The sequence below is a fragment of the Tachyglossus aculeatus genome, chromosome 4 (genome assembly GCF_015852505.1).
Source record: "Tachyglossus aculeatus isolate mTacAcu1 chromosome 4, mTacAcu1.pri, whole genome shotgun sequence".
Taxonomy (NCBI): domain Eukaryota; kingdom Metazoa; phylum Chordata; class Mammalia; order Monotremata; family Tachyglossidae; genus Tachyglossus; species Tachyglossus aculeatus.
The window spans coordinates 37,123,489-37,130,296 of NC_052069.1; the positions used below are offsets into that span (position 1 = coordinate 37,123,489).

Genomic DNA, 6,808 nt, shown 5'->3' on the forward strand with positions numbered 1-6,808 from the left:
AGTGCTTACTGTGTGCAGAGTGCTACTTGGGAGAGTACACTACAACAATAAACAGACACATTTCCTGCCTGCAACGAGCTTACAGTCTAGAGGGAGACTGTACAGATCGAAATCTCTATTCCTGCTCAGGCTGCTGAAGACAAAGAGCTCGGGCTTTGGAGTCAGCGGTTCAAATCCCGGCTCTGCCACTTGTCAGCTGTGTGACTTTGGGCAGGTCACTCCACTTCTCTGGGCCTCAGTTCCCTCATCTGCAAAATGGGGATGAAGACTGTGAGCCCCCCGTGGGACAACCTGATCACCTTGTAACCTGAACAGTGCTTTGCACATAGTAAGCACTTAATAAATGCCATTATTATTCTATTTATTGAGTGCTTACTGTGTGCAGAGCGCTGTACTACTTGGGAGAGTACACTGCAACAATAAACAGACACATTTCCTGCCTGCAACGAGCTTACAGTCAAGAGGGAGACTGTACTGATCGAAATCTCTATTCCTGCTCAGGCTGCAGAAGACAGGAGACAAGTTATGCCTTATACACACGCTAAGCTATTTTAACACACCATGCCTTTGAGCTGTTTTTCTAAATCCCAAGAAAACAAAACAGCGTCAAAATCCTCAGCAGGGCATGCCCAGCTGGATTTAGACAACGGAAGATTAGAGGCTGTACTAAGAAGTCCTTGATTTAAGACACTTAGAGTCAAGATGAACGACACTTCCAACGTTTCTAAATTTGCACCCTGTTTCGGCTTTAGAAATTATCGGTTTCATCTTTCCGATAGCGTGGCTCAGTGGAAAGAGCCCGGGCTTTGGAGTCGGAGGTCATGGGTTCAAATTCCGGCCCCGCCAATTGTCAGCTGGGTGGCTTTGGGCAAGTCACTTGGCTTCTCTGTGCCTCAGTTCCCTCATCTGTAAAATGGGGGTGAAGACTGTGAGCCCCCTCGTTGGACAACCGGATTACCTTGATACCTCCCCAGTGTTTAGAACAGTGCTTTGCACATAATAAGTGCTTAATAAATGCTGTCATTATTTCTGGCTCCAGTCCTGGGGGAAGTATGTGTGTATAGAAGCAGTGTGGCTCAGTGGAAAGAGCCCGGGCTTTGGAGTCAAAGGTCATGGGTTCAAATCCTGGCTCCACCAGTTGTCCGCTGTGTGACTTGGGGCAAGTCAATTAACTTCTCTCTGCCTCAGTTCCCTCATTTGTAAGATGGGGATTAAGACTGTGAGCCCCTCGTGGGACAACCTGATCAACTTGTATCCTCCCCAGTGCTTAGAACAGTGCTTTGCACATAGTAAGTGCTTAACAAATGTCCTCATTATTATTATTATTATTATTATTATTATTATTTGCACATAGTAAGTGCTTAATAAATGCCATTATTATTATTATTAGTAGTAGTAGTAGTAGTAGTAGTATCTGTGACTCAGTTCCCTCATCTGTAAAATGGGGATGAAGACTGTGAGCCCCCTGTGGGACAACTTGATCACCTTGTTACCTCCCCAGAGCTTAGAACAGCGCTTTGCACATAGTAAGTGCTTAACAAGTGTCATCATTATTATTATTATTATTATTTGCACATAGTAAGTGCTTAATAAATGCCATTATTATTATTATTATTATTATCATTATCTGTGCCTCCGTTCCCTCATCTGTAAAATGGGGATGAAGACTGTGAGCCTCCTGTGGGACAACCTGATCACCTTGTTACCTCCCCAGCGCTTAGAACAGTGCTTTGCACATAGTAAGTGCTTAACAAATGCTATTATTATTATTATTATTATTTGCACATAGTAAGTGCTTAATAAATGCCATTATTATTATTATTATTATCATTATCTGTGCCTCAGTTCCCTCATCTGTAAAATGGGGATGAAGATTGTGAGCCCCCCATGGGACAACCTGATCACCTTGTTACCTCCCCAGCTCTTAGAACAGCGCTTTGCACATAGTAAGTGCTTAACAAATGCCATCATTATTATTATTATTATTTGCACATAGTAAGTGCTTAATAAATGCCATTATTATTATTATTGTTATTATCTATGCCTCGGTTCCCTCATCTGTAAAATGGGGATGAAGACTGTGAGCCCCCCGTGGGACAACCTGATCACCTTGTTACCTCCCCAGCACTTAGAACAGCGCTTTGCACGTAGTAAGTGCTTAACAAATGCCATCATTATTTTTATTCTTTGCACATATAGTAAGTGCTTAATAAATGCCATTATTATTATTATTATTATTATTATTATTATTATTATTATCTGTGCCTCAGTTCCCTCATCTGTAAAACGGGGATGAAGACTGTGAGCCCCCCGTGGGACAACCTGATCACCTTGTTACCTCCCCAGCGCTTAGAACAGCGCTTGGCACATAGTAAGCACTTAATAAATGCCATCATTATTTCTGGCTCCAGCCCTGGGGGAAGGATGCGGGTATATGGTGGGGTGGAGTGGGGTGGTGCTTTGGAGTTGAGAGAAAATGGGAAAACAATTCCAAAGGTTCAAGATAACTAGAAAGGTTCTAGGGAGGGGAGGTGGTATTAAGCGGCCCCATGGTCGGGTGAGGAGTGGGAAGAGCCAGGAGGCAGGGAGGAAAGAGGATTTTCTAAAGAGGATTTTAGAGAAGCAGCGTGTCTCAGTGGAAAGGGTAACGGGCTTTGGAGCCAGAGGTCGTGGGTTCAAATCCTGGCTCTGCCAACTGTCAGCTGTGTGACTTGGGGCAAGTCACTTAACTTCTCTGGGCCTCAGTTCCCTCATCTGTAAAATGGGGATTAAGACTGTGAGCCCCCCGTGGGACAACCTGATCACCCTTGTAACCTCCCCAGCGCTTAGAACAGTGCTTTGCACATAGTAAGCACTTAATAAATGTTATTATTATTATTATTTTCTGATTCCCAAATCAGGGAGGGTCAAGATCTTTTGTTGGACTGGTGAGGAAGTTTTAAAGTCAGCTACCCTAACTCGACTTCCAGAAGCAGCAGAAGTGGTCATCAGGAGGCCTGCGTTCGAACCCCAGTTGCTTCCACTTGCATGCTGTGTGTGACCTTGGGCAAGCCGCTTCATTCCTTTAAGCCTCCGTTTCTTCATCTGAAAAATGGACTTTAAATTCCTGTTCTCCTTGCCCCTCTTTGGGACAGGGTCTGGGTCTTATCTAAATGCCTCGAATCTACCGCAGTCCTTTACGCAGAGTAAGCCCTTAACAAATAATGATGATAATAAGAATAATGGCATTTGTTAAGCCCTTACTACGTGCAAAGCACTGTTCTAAGTGCTGGGGAGGATATGAGCCCCCCTTTTAATAATAATAATAATAATAATAATGATAATAATAATAATAATAATAATAATAAGCATTTGTTAAGCGCTTACTATGTGCAAAGCACTGTTCTAAGCGCTAGGGAGGATACAGGGTGATCAGGTTGTCCCATGTGGGGCTCACAGTCTTAATCCCCATTTTACAGATGAGCTGAGGCCCAGAGAAGTTAAGTGACTTGCCCAAGATCACACAGCAGACATGTGGTGGAGGCGGGATTCGAACCCATGACCTCTGACTCGAAAGCCCGTGCTCTTTCCACTGAGCCACGCTGCTTATTTTAGACTGTGAGCCCACTGTTGGGTAGGGACTGTCTCAATATGTTGCCAACTTGTACTTCCCAAGTGCTTAGTACAGTGCTCTGCACACAGTAAGCGCTCAATAAATACGATTGATTGATTGATTGATAAGGTGATCAGGTTGTCCCACGTGGGGCTCACAATCTTAATCTCCATTTTACAGATGAGGGAACTGAGGCCCAGAGAAGTGAAGTGACTTGCCCAAAGTCACACAGCTGACAATTGGCGGAGCCGGGATTCAAACCCATGACCTCTGACTCCCAATCCCAGGCTCTTTCCACTTAGCCACGCTGCTTCTCTATTATTATTATGATTATCATCATCATCATCATCACCTACCTCACGGTGAGCATGGGAGTCAGAAGATCATGGGTTCTAATCCTGACTCCACCACTTGTCTGCTGTGTGGCCTCGGGCAAGTCACTTCACCTCTCTGGACCTCAGTTACCTCATCTATAAAATGGGGATTGAGACCGAGCCCCACCAATTTTCTTGTATCCACCCCAGTTCTTAGAACGGTGCCCGGCACATAGTAAGCACTTAACAAATACCATCATTAGTATTATCCAATATAAATACTGTTATGTGGCTATATTACTTTCCAATCATTGAATGAGTCCCTAATTGTGGGTAATTTGGGGGAAAAAAGTAACACTTACTGAGTGCCCATTGTGTGCAGAACACTGTCCTAAGTGCTTTTAAGAGTGTAATTGAAGGAATCTAACATTGATTCAGAAACCAGTTCCCCATAAAGAGCATTGTTCCTAGGAGAAAAATGGTCTGACATAAAACATATCAATTAAAGACATATTTTTCAGGAGACGATTGGGTCAGAAATCCCAGGACTTCCTATAGGTGGACTGCCTTGGCTCAAGGAAGGTAGCCATAATGAGAATACTTAATAATAAAACATCTACTGTGTAAGCTCACCGTGGGCAAGGAATATATCTGTTATATTATCATGTTGTGTTCTCCAAGGTGCTTAATACAGTGCTTTGCACACAGTAAGCGCTCAATAAATATGATTGATTGAGTAATAATAATAATAATGGCATTTATTAGGCGCTTACTATGTGCAAAGCACTGTTCTAAGCACTGGGGAGGTTACAAGATGATCAGATTGTCCCACGGGGGGGCTCACAGTATTAATCCCCATTTTCCAGATGAGGGAACTGAGGCCCAGAGAAGTGAAGTGACTTGCTCAAAGTCACACAGCTGACAATTGGCGGAGCCGGGCTTTGAACCCATTTATTTATTTATTTTACTTGTACCTATCTATTCTATTTATTTTATTTTGTTAGTATGGTTGGTTTTGTTCTCTGCCTCCCCCTTTTAGACTGTGAGCCCACTGTTGGGTAGGGACTGTCTCTATATGTTGCCAATTTGTACTTCCCAAGCGCTTAATACAGTGCTCTGCACATAGTAAGCGCTCAATAAATACGATTGATGATGATGATGATGATGATGACCTCTGACTCCAAAGCCCGGGCTCCTTCCACTGAGCCACGCTGCTTCTCTAATCAAAAATTGCCTTCAGTTTCTCTGTTACTCCTCTCCACGGAAATCTTTGGTAAAAGGCGAAAGATTTATGCGCTTTGAAAGGAAGCGAGGGTAATTATTATTGCTAGACAGACAGATTTCCAGTTAGTCAGTCCAACGTATTTATTGAATGCTTACTGCTTAGGCGCTTGGGAGAGTAATAATAATAATAATAATAATGATGGTTTTTGTTGCGCGCTTACTACGTGCCGAGCACTGTTCTAAGAGAGTACACTATAACAGAGTTGGTAGACACACTCCCTGCCCACAACGAGCTTATAGTCTAGAGAGGGAGGCAGATATGAACAGGACAGAGGTGTGGGAGCAGCTCCGCAACATTGCCAAGATCCGCCCTTTCCTCTCCATCCATAGCGCTACCCTGCTCATTCAAGCTCTCATCCTATCCTGTCTGGACTACTGCATCAGCCTTCTCTCTGATCTCCCATCCTCGTGTCTCTCCCCACTTCAATCCATACTTCATGCTGCTGCCCGGATTATCTTTGTCCAGAAACGCTCTGGGCATATCACTCCCCTCCGCAAAAATCTCCAGTGGCTACCAATCAGTCTGCGCATCAGGCAGAAACTCCTCACCCTGGGCTTCAAGGCTCTCCATCCATCCCCTCGCCCCCTCCTACCTCCCCTCCCTTCTCTCCTTCTCCAGCCCAGCCCGCATCCTCCGCTCCTCCGCCGCTAATCTCCTCACCGTACCTCGTTCTTGCCTGTCCCGCCATCGACCCCCGGCCCACGTCCTCCCCCGGGCCTGGAATGCCCTCCCTCTGCCCATCCGCCAAGCTAGCTCTCTTCCTCCCTTCAAGGCCCTACTGAGAGCTCACCTCCTCCAGGAGGCCTTCCCAGACTGAGCCCCTTCCTTCCTCTCCCCCTCGTCCCCCTCTCCATCCCCCCATCTTACCTCCTTCCCTTCCCCACAGCACCTGTATATATGTATATATGTTTGTACATATTTATTACTCTATTTATTTATTTATTTTACTTGTACATATCTATTCTATTTATTTTATTTTGTTAGTATGTTTGGTTTTGTTCTCTGTCTCCCCCTTTTAGACTGTGAGCCCACTGTTGGGTAGGGACTGTCTCTATATGTTGCCAATTTGTACTTCCCAAGTGCTTACTACAGTGCTCTGCACATAGTAAGCGCTCAATAAATATGACTGATGATGATGATGAAGTGACTTGCCCAAAGTCACACAGCTGACAATTGGCGGAGCCGGGCTTTGAACCCATGACCTCTGACTCCAAAGCCCGGGCTCCTTCCACTGGGCCACGCTGCTTCTCAAATCAAAAATTGCCTTCAGTTTCTCCGTTACTCCTCTCCACGGAAATCTTTGGTAAAAGGCGAAAGATTTATGCGCTTTGAAGGGAAACGAGGGTAATTATTATTGCTAGACAGACAGATTTCCAGTTAGTCGGTCCAACGTATTTATTGAGTGCTTACTGCTTAAGCGCTTGGGAGAGTAATAATAATAATAATAATAATGATGATGGTATTTGTTGCACGCTTACTACGTGCCGAGCACTGTTCGAAGAGAGTACACTATACCAGAATTGGTAGACATACTCCCTGCCCACAATGAGCTTATAGTCTAGAGAGGGAGGCAGATATGAATAGGACAGAGGTGTGGGAGGGAGGGGAAAGCAGAAC

The 6,808-nt window shown here is 44.7% G+C and overlaps 2 non-coding genes across 2 annotated transcripts; both read right to left on the reverse strand.

The window, feature by feature from the left end:
* Positions 1–5,107: 5,107 nt before the first annotated feature.
* LOC119927801 lies at positions 5,108–5,222 on the reverse strand. The gene has a single exon (XR_005450770.1). It is a non-coding gene; the product is annotated as a U5 spliceosomal RNA (small nuclear RNA).
* Positions 5,223–6,422: 1,200 nt separating this feature from the next.
* Positions 6,423–6,537, reverse strand: LOC119927812. Its single transcript, XR_005450781.1, has one exon. It is a non-coding gene; the product is annotated as a U5 spliceosomal RNA (small nuclear RNA).
* Between the last annotated feature and the right edge of the window lie 271 nt (positions 6,538–6,808).